The sequence below is a fragment of the Triticum aestivum genome, chromosome 3D (genome assembly GCF_018294505.1).
Source record: "Triticum aestivum cultivar Chinese Spring chromosome 3D, IWGSC CS RefSeq v2.1, whole genome shotgun sequence".
In the NCBI taxonomy this organism is placed as follows: Eukaryota; Viridiplantae; Streptophyta; class Magnoliopsida; order Poales; family Poaceae; genus Triticum; species Triticum aestivum.
The window spans coordinates 383,386,160-383,403,298 of NC_057802.1; the positions used below are offsets into that span (position 1 = coordinate 383,386,160).

Consider the following 17,139-nt stretch of genomic DNA (forward strand, 5'->3'; position numbering starts at 1 on the left):
GCGATGTAGCGAGCTGGGGAAGTAGAGCTAAGGCAGTTTCGAAGGAAGATATACCTGAAGGTCGTCAGGATGTGGATAGGTGGGCGGCGGGAGGCCGGATCTGCCCACACTAGGGCAACGACGAAGGGATCGAAGGACCTCTCGCGCCGGCGCTCGGCCAGAGATAACGGTGCGGCCGACAGTGGGTATCCTCCCTCGCTCTCGACGACGGCCTAAACGCTGCCCCTCCTCCCCTTCACTGGCGGAGGGGGATATGTCCGGATCTGTAACCAACAGTGAGGATAGAAAGACATTGTTTTTTGAAGGGAGAAAGATAGTGTTACCACCCCTATCTTGTTTAGATCCGGAGAGGATGAGAGTGTGTGAATAGAGAAACCCTAGCAAGCAAGCGCGGAGGCTCCGGCCTATATATACGTAGTGGGGTAGTTTTCCTTTTTCACTCCATCAAAACAATCGTTTAAAATTGTGTACTACGTGCCAGGTCACCATTTTTTAGTTGTTGATTGTTTTTTGAGATAGCTACCCGCTTGTTCCAAGTGGTGTTACGGTGTGCTAGGTCGCACTTTATTTTTTGAGGGTGCCAGGTTGCACTTTGTATCGTTCAAGTCTGGTACAAGTCCCTCCATTAAATGAACAACCACCCCCTCGTAAAAATTGTGAACAAGCCCACGACTAAAATTATCGGAAACGTGGGTTGCCCCAACATGCATTATTATTTATATTTTCTACTCCCCCCGTTCCTAAATATAAGTCTTTTTTATTAGCCACACCTAAGACAAGATTTTTTTATTAGCAGTGAACCCCACATGTCATAGACACAAAAAGTGTGGCAAGATTCCCTTAGGCAAGGCAAAGTGTGTCTAACAATTTGAGCAACTCAAGTTAGGCAAGTGTGGCAAGTGTGGGAAAAATAATGTGGCAACATAAGACAAACATAGTCACAATCCAAACAGCCCCGTAATTTTTTGTGGCATGCATAAAAATTTGGTTAGTTAAATTTATAGTCAAAATTTGGCAAGGTGCATCAAATCAACACATGCAAGTATCAAAAGGGAGGTCACGGCATGCATGCATGCGCTGTACTCCCTCCGTTTCCAAATATAAGTCTTTTTAGAGATTGCAACAAGTGACTACATACGAAGCAAAATATGTCTACATACATCCATAGTAGTCCATTTGAAATGTGTAAAAATACTTATATCAAGTGCAATGCTTTGATGTGTCGCGTCAACTCGTACAAGACCGAGAAGTTTGATTACTACAACGCCCCCTCCCTCGCGCATGAGCGTGGTGGCTGGCAGGACTAGTAGGAGCTTTCGCTACACGCTTCTTGACGGCGGCGAACTTGCGGATGGAGTTGACCATCATGTCGTCCATGAGAGAGGCGAAGCCGGCATCGGCGAGGGCTACGACGCCGGTGGTCGCCAGCGCCGTCTGAAAACGCTGCACGGTGCGGGGTCGCAGGTCGGCGCGTTGGACGATTTGGCACAGCCGACTGTCGCTCGCGACCATCGCCTCCATAGGTGCATCTGGCTTCTGGTCACTTGGTCTTGGATTGGAGTGAGCAGTGTTGCGCAGTGATTGAGAAAGAACATTTATTGTCAATCTAACCCTGCCATCCATAGACCTCTTTGGTTTAGAGTTAGTTCAGGGTTAGAATCTAACTCTAACCTTTAACTGAGTTAGTAGAGTTCTCCTCGTCTCGGTTCATCGCCATCATACTTTCCCCATTTTTGTGTTTTCAGTATCCTGTGAATCAAAGAGGCGCTTAGACTGGTTTAGGTCCGGTAGTTTTTTATAAACGTGTTATGTCCAAAATTTAATGAACGTGCTCCGGTTTCTACAAAAATAATCTGGTTTCATGTAGTAATTCATTCATTAATTTATTCTTCTGCGGGGGGTTTGCATGTAATTCGTGAGGTCTGAAATGTAAAGTACCCCGGCATATGCTCCGAGTCGTGCATGCACTACGACCCAGATCCTCTCTGTCCCACATGTCGGCGAAAGGGTGCATGTGGAAATAGCCTAGGAGTACATATAGGAGGATGAATGCGTGAAAAAATATGTACGGTGAAGCATAGCTGCGGTTCGAAAAGGAGACCTAAAGTGATGACAGGTATAGGTTGCACGCACCCAACTAGTCGTAGTACTAGACAAACGATTGCTTTTTCCCTAAAAAAAGAGGTACGAGTGCTCAGTACTCCTATTCTATCAACGCGAGTCCCATCTGACAACAGCGTCTGTGCTACAGCTAGCTCTTCTCCCTCGTTTCTCTCTTCTAGTAATTCTAAACTCAGCCGACGCCCGGTGGGCGGGGTGGGGATTTGCCGATGGTCGGTTTGCTCAACTGCGGCCCCACCTCACAGTGAAAACGTTACTACTGGAATAAAAATGCCATATACTCCTATACTAATAAAACATTAAGGCCACGAGGCGATGCAGTGCTGGTTACAGGAGGCAAGAAGAAGAGATGCATCGAACATCGGCTAAGTAGCAGCGGCTTTCGTGGCCAGGTCGACGTGCTTCTGAACAATGGCGTCCAAAGATTCCAGCCGCTGGAAGAAGGCCAACGTCTTTCTGTCCTTGCTGGCCTTGTAGTGGCCTATGTAGACGATTTCCTCATAGACGTGGATGTGCAGGTCGACGGTTTCTTGCATGGCGAGGCGCTGCGCGACGAGCGCGGCCTCGAGGTGCACATTCTTCATCGCGACCTCCGGCAACTGCAGGGCCACCAGGGCTTGAAAGAGTTCGTCACCATGGAGGCCGATGAGGGTGGCAGGCAATGAGGAGCCTGGGCGCCCGGGCTAGAGCAATACGGCAAGGTCGTCCGCGCGCTTCTTGATGGCGGCGAACTTGTGGATGGAGTTGACCATCATGTCGTCCATGCATGAGGCGAAGCCGGCATCTGCGAGGGCTACGACGCCGACGGTCGCCAGCACCGTCTGGAAACGCTGCGCGGTGCGGGGTCGCAGGCCGGCGCCTTGGATGATTTGGCACAGCCGACTGCCGCTCGCGTCCATCGCCTCCATAGGTGCTTCGGGCTTCTAGTCACTTGATCTTGGATTGGAGTGAGCAGTGTTGCACAGAGACTAAGGAGTAGATGGATTGGAGTGGTGGGGTGCCTTTATATGAGAATCCAAACTCTGTTGCATTCACATCGTGCTGGCTCTATTCTGCTTCTCCAATTAATTCCCTTTGCTCCTTCAAAAAAAAATTAATTCCCTCTGCATGTAGAGTAATTTGAGGATGCATCATTGACCGTTCAACGTCTCGGGAACCGCTACCCTCTCCCTCCTTGGCATTCAAGCACCTATGGAGGCGACTGCCGCTCGCGTCTATCGTGTCTCAGGAGACGTTCCCGTCGACGATGAGGTGCCTATGGTGACTTCGTAAATTTCAAGATGATAGTACTAGTATACTCTATATTTTTTTTTTGCAATTTAGTATACTCAATATTGTGCATCGCGACCAAGGCCGAGATGAAAACGAGAGAACTACGTGTTTATTTACGGTGTAGATTCACTCATTTTGCTCCATATGTACTCCGTCTCGGTGTAGTCTAGTCACTTGTTGAAATATCAAGAAAGGCAATCACTCCTTTCTGGTTTACAGGGCTATACTAGCAAGTACTTACTACAATAGTGGGCTCACATAGCAATTTTGTCTCATGCAAGAGCCTGGCTATATGCGTGCTCCAAGGTTCGCAACTGCCACGTTCGGGTTGCACTTGGCTCTTCGCCTCTTCGAGAAGATGAACAATGATGTTACTACTACTGCTTCTACAATATCGAATCCACTGCTGCATGTCCATCCACCGCGAGCAGGAGGGATAGCTTGTTGTAGTACTATATAAGCAAAAGCCTGTCCTCGTCTGTGAGCCACCGCGCGCATGGGCGAGGGAGAAGGCATGTAGTAGTAAAATCAAGTTTCTCCTCGTTGTATGAGTTGACGCGACACATCATAGCACTGCCCCCACATGGTTGCCTCTAAACTTGGCTGAAAGACCCGTAGTGTAAAATACTCCATTTGCTGCAACCTCTAACATTTACCCCACCACAAATTAAAATATATATTCCTGTCTTGACCAGATGAGTGTGCAAACTAGAATCACCAGGATGACAGGTAGGGCTAGAAGATAATATTAATCAAAAAAATATAGCATGGAGCCGACCCCAACGATTTTAAGCTTACAGGCATGGTACACGCTATCCTAGACTACTCTACACATGAAACTGCCACACGAGCGTCTGGGCTGCGCTTGGCTCTTCGCCTCTTCGGGAAGTCGAACAAAATGATGGAGTACTACTGCAGTGGAGGAGTACTACAATATGCTTCTGGCCATCTGACACCGATTGAACTGCTGCATGTCCACCGCGTACGGGAGGGAGAGTGTGTAGCGAACGAAAGCTTCTCCTAGTCCTGCCAGCGACCACGCTCATGGGCGAGGGAGGGACGCAGCTTCATTGACTTACTGCTCCTGCCTTTGCGTCCATGACAGGTGGGCCCAAGAGGTCGGTGGCCCACCTGTCATGCAGCCAAAGGCAGGTGCGGTTAAGGCGAGAGGGCGTTGTAGTAATCAAACTTCTCGGTCTTGTACGAGTTGACGCGACACATCAAAGCACTGCACTCGATATATTTCAATAATTTGTGTTTACCGATGCATTAATTACAATGCATGCATGCATGCCGTGACTCTCCTTTTGATACTTGCATGTGTTGATTTAATGCACCTTGAAGTAGTATGAATATGTGACGGTAAAGCTTTGTAATGCCCCGGCCCTAACAAAGCGAGAGATGGTTGTGCACGAGGAGGGCGAGATCATGCAGACGGAACAGGACCCGACGATGGAGCTCTCTTTGGTCTCGATGGACCTCACCTTGCTCCACTGCCCCTTGTGCCTCTGCCACTTGAAGCCTCCAGTGTCTGAGGTTCGAATACACCTCGTCCGTTTGGCTGATCGAGCAAGGTGCAGGTTTCTTGATTGATGTGTTGTTCGATTGATTTGTGCAGTGCAAGGGAGGGCACCTGGCTTGTGCGGACTGCCGCGTCGAGCGCCCCGGGAACCAGCGGTAGTGCCAGAAGTGCGAGCGCGGCGGTGGCTTCGACTTGCGGAACACGATGGTGGACGCCGTCCTCTCCTCGGTGAGGGTGGAGTGCCCGCACGAAGGCTGTGGGCTCTACGTCACTTACCACAAGCTCGCCGATCACCAGAGCGTGTGTCCGCTCGCGCCCTGCAAGTGCCCCGTGCCCGTCTGCGGCTACGAAGGCCCGCCGCCGTGGCTCTCCCACCACATCAGCACCGTGCATCCCATGCCCATGCACAGGATCCAGTACGGCAAGGCGCTCTAGCTGCAAGTGCCACTGCCGGAGCCACGGCTCTTGCTGTTCGCGGAGGAGGATGGCCGCGCGTTTTTCTTGGTCGGCGGCGTGCTCGACATCGGCGCGCCTATCGCCGTGTCAGTCGTCTGCATCAGAGCGGGGGCGTCCCCACTGCCGCTCTATGTGGCCAAGCTGTGGGCGAACGGCCCGCCGGGGGAGCCCAAAGGCAGGACCGACGCCATCAAGGTGGAAGTGGAGGTGACAAGCAGCAGGGATCCCGGCGACGTCGCCGTGCAGGAGCTGACCTTCTTCACAGTTCCGCCCAAGCTGCTGGCCGGGGCTAAGCTGGTGTCCCTCCACATTCAGATTGACAAGCTCACGTCCTAAATGATTCTACAGTGCCTTCTGTTTATCTTAGTAATATGCTAATATAGGGGTTAGCTCGGCCTACTTTAGCTTAAGAGATGGTGGGTTTTAGTGGCGATGCAGCAATTACCTCGACATTAGATCAACAGTGAAAGTAATTTCAAACAGTTGAATGGATATTTTGTGTCTGTTGGATATAAAGATCCTTTGGGTAAGAAGTAACAGCTTATATGCTTTTTTCAAAATGGAACATCGATACTAGTATAATTTTTGTTGACATGCACTAATATTTTCGAAACGGACGTCGGGCTGTAGCTAGAAGGGCGGTTGGGACGCGGCATCGGCCCATACCGCGGTGACCCCCGATTGGGACGCACCGACTGTGGATTTTCTCCCTCGCCGATGTCGACCACGTCTACGCAGAACATTGTTCCCTTCCCCCAGCTGCGGGATCAGGCCGGATATGTGACCAGCGGTGTGGCCACCATCGTTCGATGCTTGTGAAGAGAGCACCCCAAGCAAGCAGGCTTGTAGCTTAGGATCCTGCTAGTGTATATATAGTGGTTTTATTTTTCTCTCTATATCAACCATTTTATATTGCGTACGTGTCATTGAAGAGTGAAATGATGGTTGCTTCTTCCGACTAACTTACTGTGTGATTTGACTGCTCCTTTAGTGCCCCCTACACGTACTCCCCCTACGTGTATTCAACAGTCACACGTACACATGGATGCAAAAACGCGCACAACGCCCTAATGCATGCATGTCCGAGCACACGACGGAACACACACGGTCATGCTCAAGTGCTCAACCTACACGTGCATGCACACACATACTCAGCCAGGGTGAGCTAGTGACCGTATAAACACCGGAAAATGTATATATTGAGCGCAATGAGCGTATTATGAAGTCCACTGATCGTATTTTTACAAATATACAGTGACAGACAGTGTATTTATCTCGTTTGAAATTAAGCCATATTAACTGGAGAGGAGGCAGTATGGACTAGAATTACTTTGTTGTGTCCCGTCAACTTGCCGAACGAGGAGAAGCTTGCAGGACGGGAGAAGCTTGCGTGCGGTGGCTCGCAGGACAAGGAGAAACCTTTGACTAATGCAAGCTGTCCTTCGCTCAGGCGGTGGACGTGCAACAGTTAATTCGGTGTCAGATTGCCAGAAGCATACACTATACTAGTACTATTATTGTTGCACTTCCCGAAGAGGCGAACAGCCAAGCGCAAAGTTTACTAGTACTACTACTATAGTCTATAGAGGTACTATACTAGTACTAGGAACCGGATGGAGGAGGGTCAGCACTCTTATTATATTTTTAAAATGTGATAAAGAAATCTTCAACACATTTGGTTCTCTTCGAGGGTTCTCGCATGTGATAATGGAAGTTGATTGCATGGAACACTCGCCACAATTCTCGCTTAATTCTGGCTCATATCCTGTTACAAATAGGAGCGCTCGGTAATATTTCCTCTCTTTTTTGTTATTCAGCATGTAAACAGGTCAGCAAACCTTGCGGCGCATCTTTGTGCGAACCGTGCTTGCTGCACTTTGAATGTGGCCGAGAGCTGGCTTGATGAAACACCTCGCTTCCTACTTGTTTTTTTGCGGGGTACCTCGCTTCCTAGTGACCAGTGTCTTGGATGATCGTCCTAAGAATGCTTATATATATGAATAAAGCTCTCTCATTTACCCGCAAAAAAGATTAAGCCATATTAACCGGAAAGGAGGGAGTATGGACTAGCACTACTTGTTGGTGTGTCCCGTCAACTCGCAGAACAAGGAGAAGCTTGCAGGACAAGGTGAAGCTCGCTTACGCCTTTTGACTAATGCAACATACCTCGCCCAGGCGGTGGACATGCATCAGTTCATTCGGTGTCAGATTGCCAGAGGCATACACTGTAGTACCGAACATGCGGAGTACCATCATTGTTCGACTTCACGAAGAGGCGAAGAGCCAAGCGCAAGGTTTAGTAGTACGAGTAGTAGTACTACTACTAGAACCGCATGGTGGAGCCTCTGTACTCTTATTTTTCTTAATCTTTGATAAAGTACACATTTATTCCGGAGAAGGGCGGAAAACGGCAGCCCAACATGTAATGATGATATCGATCAACCATGCTCAAATATATCTTGGCCTCCGTGCGAGCCCGTCTGTGTGTTCTCGCTCCTCGTCTCTCTCAAGGAACGGTGGGTTGGCCATTTTGCCGTCAATTGAGATCGGTTTGCTCACACTCCGGTCCCACATGTCAGTGATATGCCAAGATGAGGTGCGTTGACCGACTGGCCATACGCGTACTTGGTTTTGCACCTTCATACTACTCCTCCCTCCGTCACAGTTTACAGGGCGCGCTTCATTATGATGCATTTCTCTCAATGCATTTCCACCACCAGAGAGACTTTAGACGCGTTTGGTTTAATGCTCAATTAATTAGGGTGTGGTAACCGCAATTTTCTCTCGATGTAGTACTAAGGAGTGGAGTACGTGCATGCATGTGTCTACCCGGGGTGGAAGCACTGCATGCATGTGTGTACGCATTATTTCCTCTAGTAATAGACGCCGTGCTATAACTACCAATGCTATTTTTCAGGCCGATCGCTAGTCGCCTTGGTCCCAGAGATTTTCTCTTTTTCTGAAGCGCGCTCTATAAACAGTGATGGATGGAGTAGTATGAGCGGATTCAAAGAAGAGCGTATTGATGGTTGCTTCTTCCGAGCAACTTACAGTGGGAAAGGTGGGGCTTATGATTTGACTGCTCATTACTCACTATTAATGCGGCGCAACGACCGGTCTGAGTCTCCCATGTGGCTGTGCACTACCCCCTCGGTTCTTAAATATACTCCAGAGTAGTTGTCTTTCTAGAGATTTCAACGAGTGACTACTCAAATATTTGTCTTTTTAGAGATTCAAATGGACTACTACATATGGATGTATATAGACATATTTTAGAGTGTAGATTCACTCATTTCGCTCTGTATGTAGTCACTTGTTGAAATCTCTAGAAAGACAATGTCGGATGTGGGGTTCCGGCAAACCCTTAAGGTTCGAACACTGGGGTGCGCGTGAAGTCTTTCCCTCCTACCGATCTACGCCCTAGCTCACTAAGATCTCGCGGACGAACTCGACGAACTCGCAACATAGAAAGACACGAGATTTATACTGGTTCGGGCCACCGTTGTGGTGTAATACCCTACTCCAGTGTGGTGGTGGTGGATTGCCTCTTGGGCTGATGATGAACAGTATAAAGGGAAGAACAACCTCCTGTGGTTGAGGTGTTCTTGTGGCTAGGGTAGGCTCTCGATCAGATTGGATCAACCTAAGATGAGATGCACCTACCGTGGTGGCTAGCTCTACTTATATAGGCCTAGGTCCTCTTCCCAAATATTAAGCGGGAAGGGAGCCAACAACGGCGGGCAAATTTAAAGGGGGACAGCTAGTACAAGCTATCCTGACAAAAGTGGTCTTCGCCTGCGAAAAGCTCTGGTGGTGACGCCGTCTTGGGCTCCACGACGACCTCTGTCTTGCCGTCCTTCTGGTCTTGGTCTCGTTGCACCGATATGGCAACCTTTGCCTGATGCCTCGGTACTCCTCGCCTACGCCGGCCTCTTTAGAACCAAAGAGGAAACAAGGACGCTGCGCGCGCTGGTGCCCTCCTGGTGCTGATCGTCATGGCTCACGTCACAAGAGCCTCATCAGGTTTGCCTCGCCTTGATATCTCCACTCCTCGTGAGCCTGCCTGACTAGGCCACTCCTGAGGAGGTCTTGCATCGTCCGCCTCGCGAGGCTTGGCCCCTCGCGAGGGTCTTGGATGTCTTGTTGATGAAGATGGGCCGTACGGTGTGCTGGCTTGGCCACGCCGTGGGCCGCAGGCAGGCAAGTCTGGGGACCCCCGTTCCCAGAACGCCGACAGTAGTCCCCGGGCCCAAGGTGCGCTCGGGCTTGGCTTCGCGGCGAAGCCAAGGGTCAAGTACGGAGCGCCGCGGGCCCCAAAAGCCTGCGGCCTCGGTTGACGCGCGGCGGTTGATTGGACGTGGGCATCTCCGCTTCCCCACGCTGCCTCGGCAACTGCTCGACTTGACAAGTCCCTGCGATATGCAAGGAAAACCATAATTACCTGCGATCGTGGGAGGCGCCGGTTGGCCTTATCTTGCTTTAAATGGGGAGGGGGCGGAGCCCCCGTCGCCCATCCCTTCCTTGCTCGCTTGCTTCTTCCCCCTCGCTCCATTGCTAGCAGTGCCTCAAATGGCGCCACGAAGGAAGTTCTCTGCCGCCGAGAAGGGGAAGGCCCCTCGCGAGGGACCCGGCTCCCCGGCACCCAAGCGCAGACGCGGCCGTCCGCGCAAGCACGCCGCGACCCCCGCCGTGGCCCACTGTCATGGCGGCACCGCGGCACGTGGAGGGGGTCGTCCCAGCCATGGCGGTCCAATTGACGAAGGGAGGCGTGCCATGGTGGCGCGGCCTCCCCGTCCGCGCTTCCATTCGGCGAAAGTGTCGCCGGAGTTCGTCGTCTGGTCAGAGAACCCGGCCGACAACTGGATCCAGCTTCCGCGTTTCTTCGTCAGCGAACTGCCGGCCTCCGGTCCAGGCGGGCTCTGGTTGCAGGAGGATGGTTGCTGCAGCAAGGCCTCTTGGGTCGTGGTCTAGACTTCCGCCGCGGGCAACATAGCCCTGGCCCGCGGCCAGCAGACGTTCGCCCATGCGCGTGGCCTGGGCAGGCGGTGCACCCTCCATTTCAAGTTCGATGGCGACGCGACCCTCTACATGAGGGTGTTCATGGAAGACGGTCGCCACACCGGGTGCTGCCCCGAGGCGAACGACGGCGAGGAGGTGCTCGGCCTTGGCGACGGTCGTGACGAGGATGAGGGCGAGCCCGCCCCTAGCGGCGACCGTGCCTCGTCCAGCTACGGCGGCTCTTCCTCCGGCAACAGCTCCAGCAGTGGTGGCTATGACCAGCCGTCGCGCCCGCTTTGAAGGCGGCAGCGGGTTGTCTAATCGTCGCGCCTCCGTGAAGCGCGAGGAGGGATCTGGCTAGGCTCGGGATGTTGCTAGGCGCCTGCCTCCGTGGATCGCTGCAACACTGCTTTTGTTTTGCTCTTTTTCCTGCATCAAGAATGAAACCAGTATGGGCCCAGGGGGGCGTGTACCGAACTATGGTTCCTTGGTTATTGCACTATGCGTGTTGTTCCCGTGCCATGTCTTTATTTTGCGCAAAGATAACTTAACTTGGTATATTTAGGACGCCCTCTTCCTCACGAGGTGTTTGTTTCCTTGTGTTCATTTTGCCTTGGTGGCCTGCATTCGCTTAGGAACTGCAAAAATTCGTTAGGAAGTGCGTTAAAAGGTTTGCCGTTCACCCAAGCCTTGACCTGGCGCTTTGTATCGCGGTACCCGAGGGGCACGGACCAGGAGGGATGCGCCAGCTTTTGGGCTCGAACGAGGGTGGCTCGCGAGAAGGCAGAGAGGAGAAAAACGCTCACGAGGGCACCTGCCAAGTCCCCTCGCGAGGTATGCGAGAGAGAGAATACGAGCAAACCAGAGCCGGAAAATGCGGTAAGAGGCGAGGGAATCAAATCAGCAAGGAACGCCAAAAGCAAACTTCGATTAAGGAAAAGCAAGCCAACTACGGAAAGAAAATTAAAAGCCGCGTCCGACACCTAATCTAGTCTTCAAGTCTTCTCACCAGCGCTGAGCTAAGTGCTGCCACTAGGCGTGGGCGGGAGCCCCAGGGCCTGAGGCCGGCGCTCCTGAGACTCAGGGGCGTGTACAGCCCCAACTCATTATTACGTGAGAGTGTCACGGGCGGCGATTCTTTACATGCACCGGGCCTTCTTCACAGGCTCTGGGCCTTTCTTCACAAGCTCTGGGCCTTTCTTCACAGGCTCTGGGCCTTGCTTCATTGGTAGAACTTCCGGAGGTGCTGGATGTTCCAGGCGTTTTGGATAGGTATCCCGTCTTGTGTCTCCAGGCGCACGGCGCCAGGCCTGGAGATTTTGACGACCTTGAATGGGCCCTCCCACATGGGTGAAAGCTTATGCAGCCCTTCCCTGGAGAGGACCCGCCTCAGGACTAGGTCACCCATCTCGAGTGTCCTGGAGCGGATGTTGCGGCAGTGGTATCGCCGCAGCGCTTGCTGGTACCTTGCCGCCCTCAGTGCAGCTTCGCGACGACGTTCCTCCCCCAGCACGAGATCCATCCCCCGCGTGGCGTCCTGCTGCGTTTCGTCGAACGCCAGGACCTGTGCAGAACGATGTTTGACCTCATGAGGAAGGACTGCTTCAACTCCGTAGATGAGGAGAATGGAGTCTCGCCCGTTGGCTTGGTGGTGGTGGTGCGGATGGACCACAACACGAACTGGAGCTCGTCGTGCCAGCCCCTGCCGCAGGCCTCCAGCTTCTTCTTGAAGGTCTTGGTCTTGAGGCCCCTCAGGACCTCCGCGTTGGCGCATTTAGCCTGACCATTACTGCTGGTTGGGCCACCGAAGCGTAGCAGATCTGTGTTCCAAGGTTAGCACAGTAGGTTTTGAAGAGGTTACTAGTAAACTGCGAGCCGTTATCTGTGACGAGGCGGTTGGGGACCCCGAAGCGGCTCACGAGGCCCTTGATGAACTTGACAGCAGAGCCGGCCGGGATGGTACGGACGGCTTCCACTTCCGCCCACTTGGTGAACTTGTCGATGGCGACGTAGAGATAGCGGTAGCCCCCTAGCGCCTGAGGGAATGGGCCTAAGATGTCCAGCCCCCAGACCGCGAATGGCCATGTGAGCGGGATGGTTTGGAGGCCCTGAGCTGGCTGATGGATTTGCTTGGCGTGGAATTGGCAAGCTTCGCAGGACTTCACCAGCTCGGCTGCGTCGTTGAGTGCTGTAGGCCAGTAGAATCCACTGCGGAACACCTTGCTGACGAGGGTCCATGACGACGAGTGGTGTCCGCAGTCCCCGCCGTGTATGTCAATCAGCAACTCCCTTCCTTGATCACTGGAGATGCAACGCAGCGTGACATCGTTAGGTCGTTTCCTGTACAACTCGCCGTCTTGGATACAGTACGCCGTGGCTTGCTGGGCCACGCGCTCCACGTCCTCTTCCTTCTCCGGTAGCTTCCCGTGTGTCAGGTACTCCTTAAATTCCTTGGACCAGCATTCCTCCTGGGGCTCGAGCGCCAAGAGCAGCCGAGCTCCTGAGGTCGGGCCACAGGCCGGGGCTCCCGTGGCTGGAGGCTGTGGAAGCTCCTCCCGAGGCTGAGTCGTGCTTGAGAGAGGTGGTGTAGCTGATGGCTTGAATAGCCGCTCCTCAAAGACACCGGGCTCTTGCGGTTGCCTCTTGGATGCTCTCCTGGCGATGTCGTCGGCTTCCTTGTTGGTGCTGCGGGGCACGTGTTGCACCTCCAGGCCCGAGAACTGCTTTTCCATCTTGCGCACCTCCACGAGGTAGGCCTCCATATGCTCGTCCTTTGGCTCGTACACCTTGTTGGAGAAGTTGACGAGGAGTTGCGAGTCGCCTCTGACGGTAAGGCGCTTCACCCCTAGAGCTGCCGCAGCCTTCAGGCCAGCTATGAGGCCTTCGTATTCTGCGATATTGTTGGAGACCTTCTCACCGTGCTGAAAGCAGAGTTGCACTGTGTAGTAGAGCTTGTCCTGAGTGGGCGAGATGAGCACTGCTCCAGCCCCCGCGCCCTGGTGCGCGAAGGCGCCATCGAAATACATGACCCAGCCGTCTGGAGCCTCGCTCCCTGGCGAGGTGGACCGGTCTTCTCCTTCCTCAAGTGTCGGTGAATCCGTCCATTTTGCCACAAAGTCAGCGAGCGCGGCCCCCTTGATGACCCTGGTAGTGCTGAACTCCAACTGGAATGCTTGCAGCTCAATGTTCCACTCAGCGACCCTTCCAGCTGAGTTAGGGCTCCTGAGCACCCTCTCCAATGGGTAGGCTGAGACGACCTTGATGGGGTGGCCCTAGAAGTAGTGTTGCAGCTTGCGTGAGGCCACCAAGAGTGCGAGCAGGAGTTTCTGAGGCATGGGGTAGCGTGCCCTCGCGTCCCGCAGCACGGTGCTAACGAAGTACACCGGGTGTTCGACGAGGGCTGGCACACTGTCGAGGCTCGGGTCCTGTGGATATTGGGGCATATCCTGAGGTGGAGGGGTTCCTGAGACCTGACTGTCCTCAGGAGCTTCTGCGACGTTGTCCTGCCGAGCTTGGTCTTCCACCGCTGGTGCCTTTGCTGCGCCTTCCTGACCCTGCGCCACTTCAGCTCCGGCTTGGCGCAGCGCGCCCTTGGCTTGGCGCTCCTCCCGAACCGCCACCAGCGCCGCGCTGGCGGAGTACGGGGTGGCGGCAAGGTAGAGTACCAGGGGCTCGAGAGGCCGTGGTGCCACCATCACCGGAGGGCTGGTAAGGTATTTCTTGAGGTCTTGGAAGGCCTGGTCGGCCTCCGGGGTCCACTCGAACGGGCCCTTCTTCTTCATGAGCTTGAAGAAGGGTAAGGCGCGCTCTCCCAGTTTGGAGATGAAACGCCCTAATGCGGCACCCGCCTAGCTAGCTTCTGCATCTCTTTGAGGGTCTGTGGTGGGCTCATGTCCTCGATGGCCTTGATCTTCTCCGGGTTCGCCTCGATCCCTCTGTGGGATACGAGGAATCCCAGCAGCTTGCCAGAGGGGACACCGAACACACACTTCTCTGGGTTAAGCCTCAAGTTCACTTGGCACAAGGCTCTCGAAGGTCTCCTCCAAGTCTTGGATCAATGTCCTCGCCTCGCGAGACTTTACCACTATGTCGTCGATGTAGGCCTCTGTGTTTCTCCCGAGCTGCCGCCCCAGGGTGATGTGCATCAGTCGCTGAAAAGTCGCGCCCGCGTTGCGCAGCCCGAAGGGCATGCAGGTGTAGCAGTACACCCCACATGGTGTCAGGAAGGCTGTCTTCTCCACATCTTCCACTGCCATCTTGATCTGACGATACCCTGAGAATGCATCCAGGAAGCACAGCAGGTCGCACTCGGCGGTGGAGTCGACTATCTCGTCGATGCGCGGGAGCGGGAACGGATCTTGGGGGCAGGCTTTGTTAAGGTTGGTGAAGTCGACGCACATCCGTTCCTTCCCGCCTTTCCTCGGCACTACGACGGGGTTCGCCAGCCATTCGGGATATCGAACTTCGCGAATGGCACCTGCAGCCTCCAGCTTGCGTGTCTCCTGGACGATGAAGGCCTGCTTCTCAGTGGAGTACCATCCCGCTCGCTGCTTCACGGGGCGTATGTTGGGGCATACCCTCAGATGATGCTGAATCACCTCCCTCGGGACCCCTACCAGCTGATTGGGCTCCCACGCGAATATCTCCTTGTTCGTGTGCAAGAACCTCACCAAGGCCTCTTCTTGACCCGGGTCAAGGCCGGCGCCTATGGTAAAGGTGGCTCCCGAAGGCCCGTCCTCGTTGACCGGCACCTGCTTGGTTTCCGCCTTGTCTTGGGTGAACAACTGCTTCTTCTTGGTAGGGGCAGCCTCCTTGGCCTCGGGGGTACCGGCGCCGGCGGGCTGTGCCGCCTCCGCGGCCTTGAAGGCAAGCTTGAGTGCCGTCACGGCCTCCTTAGTGTCCCCCTTGATGGTGAGAACGCCCTTGCTCCCTGGCATCTTCATGAGGTTGTAGGCCGGGTGAGTCGCCGCCATGAACTGAGCGAGAGCTAGGTACCTGAGGATGGCGTTGTACGGGAGACCGATGCGGGTGATGTCGAAGTCCACCAGCTCGGTGCGGTAGTTGTCGCGTGTGCCGAAGGTGACGGGGAGACGGATCTGCCCCAGAGAGTGGGCAGCTCCGCCACCAACTCCCGAGAAGGGCTTGCTGAGGCTAAGCCGCTCGAGCGACACGTGAAGAAGGCTGAAGGCTTCTACGGAGAGCAAGTTGAGGCTGGCACCGCCGTCGATGAGGGTCTTGGTAACTGCCACGTTGCAGATGGTGGGCGTGCAGAGCATTGGGAGCATGCCCAAGCCGGCGGTGGAGTCGGGGTGGTCTTCTGAGCCGAAAGTGAGGTCGTCCTCTGGCGCAGCCCAACCCGGCGGAGCCCCCGGGTGCTTGGAGGTGGCCCCGATCTGACGGAGGAACGACTTGATGTGGCGATCTGAAGGCGGTGCTTGAGAGCCGCCCAACAGGGCCGCGACTGCATGGTGCGCCGGCACCGCGTAGCGAGCGGCGAAGAGGTCGCAGAGTTCCCCCCAGGAGGCCACCGTGGATCCAGGGAGGTTGAGCAGCCAGGCACGCGGCTCGCCGGCGAGGGCCATGGGGAACCAGTTGGCCATGATCTTGTCGTTGCCTCCGGCTTCGAGGACAACCTCCTCGTACTCCAGCAGGAATGGCGACGGGTCTACCGCACCGTCGTAATGTGGCGGCATCTCTGGCTTGAATTTGGTTGGCCACCGCACTCGCCGTAGGGCGGGGGCCAGGGCTCGGTACCCAGACGCCCCGCTGTCGATGTCGGCCGCAGAGGTGGATGGCGGGGCACCTGCCATGGGGGCGAAGTGCGGCGGCGCGGGGCGCATGTTGGTGGAGAGGAGCTCCGGCGCACCCCTACCTGGGGCGCCAAATGTCGGATGTGGGGTTCCGGCAAACCCTTAAGGTTCGAACATTGGGGTGCGCGCGAAGTCTTTCCCTCCTACTGATCTACACCCTAGCTCACTAAGATCTCGCGGACGAACTCGACAAACTCGCAACACAGAAAGACACGAGATTTATACTGGTTCGGGCCACCGTTGTGGTGTAATACCCTACTCCAGTGTGGTGGTGGTGGATTGCCTCTTGGGCTGATGATGAATAGTACAAAGGGAAGAACAACCTCCTGAGGTTGAGGTGTTCTTGTGGCTAGGGTAGGCTCTCGATCATATTGGATCAAGCTAAGATGAGATGCCCCTACTGTGGTGGCTAGCTCTACTTATATAGGCCCTGGTCCTCTTTCCAAATATTGAGCGGGAAGGGAGCCAACAACGGCGGGCAAATTTAAAGGGGGACAGCTAGTACAAGCTATCCTGACAAAAGCGGTCTTTGCCTGCGAAAAGCTCTGGTGGTGACGCCGTCTTGGGCTCCACGATGACCTCCGTCTTGCCATCCTTCTGGTCTTGGTCTTGTTGCACAGATATGGCAACCTTTGCCTGATGTCTCGGTACTGCTCGCCTGCGCCGGCCTCTTTAGCACCAAAGAGGAAACAAGGACGCTGCACGCACTGGTGCCCGCCTGGTGCCGATCGTCATGGTTCACGTCACGAGAGCCTCGTGAGGTTTGCCTCGCCTTGATATCTCCGCTCCTCGTGAGCCTGCCTGACTAGGCCACTCCTGAGGAGGTCTTGCGTCGTCCGCCTCGCGAGGCTTGGCCCCTCGCGAGGGTCTTGGATGTCTTGTTGATGAAGATGGGCCGTACGGCCTGCTGGCTTGGCCACGCCGTGGGCCGCAGGCAGGCAAGTCTGGGGACCCCCATTC

At 54.4% G+C, this 17,139-nt stretch overlaps 1 pseudogene; it reads left to right on the forward strand.

Annotated features, from left to right (window-relative positions):
- Positions 1–4,794: 4,794 nt before the first annotated feature.
- On the forward strand, positions 4,795–5,707 carry LOC123074707 (E3 ubiquitin-protein ligase SINA-like 10; annotated as a pseudogene).
- The last annotated feature ends 11,432 nt before the right edge of the window (positions 5,708–17,139 follow it).